This window comes from Gavialis gangeticus, unplaced genomic scaffold, assembly GCF_001723915.1.
Source record: "Gavialis gangeticus isolate Ggan-Ray unplaced genomic scaffold, GavGan_comp1, whole genome shotgun sequence".
NCBI lineage: Eukaryota > Metazoa > Chordata > Crocodylia > Gavialidae > Gavialis > Gavialis gangeticus.
The window spans coordinates 16105-16305 of record NW_017729034.1 but is presented as its reverse complement, the minus strand read 5'-3'; positions in this window follow the sequence as shown (position 1 = coordinate 16305).

The window sequence follows — 201 nt, the reverse complement described above, 5'->3', positions numbered from 1 at the left end:
GCAGGGGGAGGGGAGAGGGAGGCCTGGAACCAGCTTACATCAGCCCAGGTGAGCAGGCAGGAACACTCGAGCAACCTCCCAGGAGGCTGTTGAACCACCTTTCTCCCCAGTCCTGCCCCCCACCACCCAGCTGAAGGACTGTCAGCAACTGAGGGGGATGGAGGAAAGGACAAAGTATCCAGCTGCTCAATGGCCAGAGAG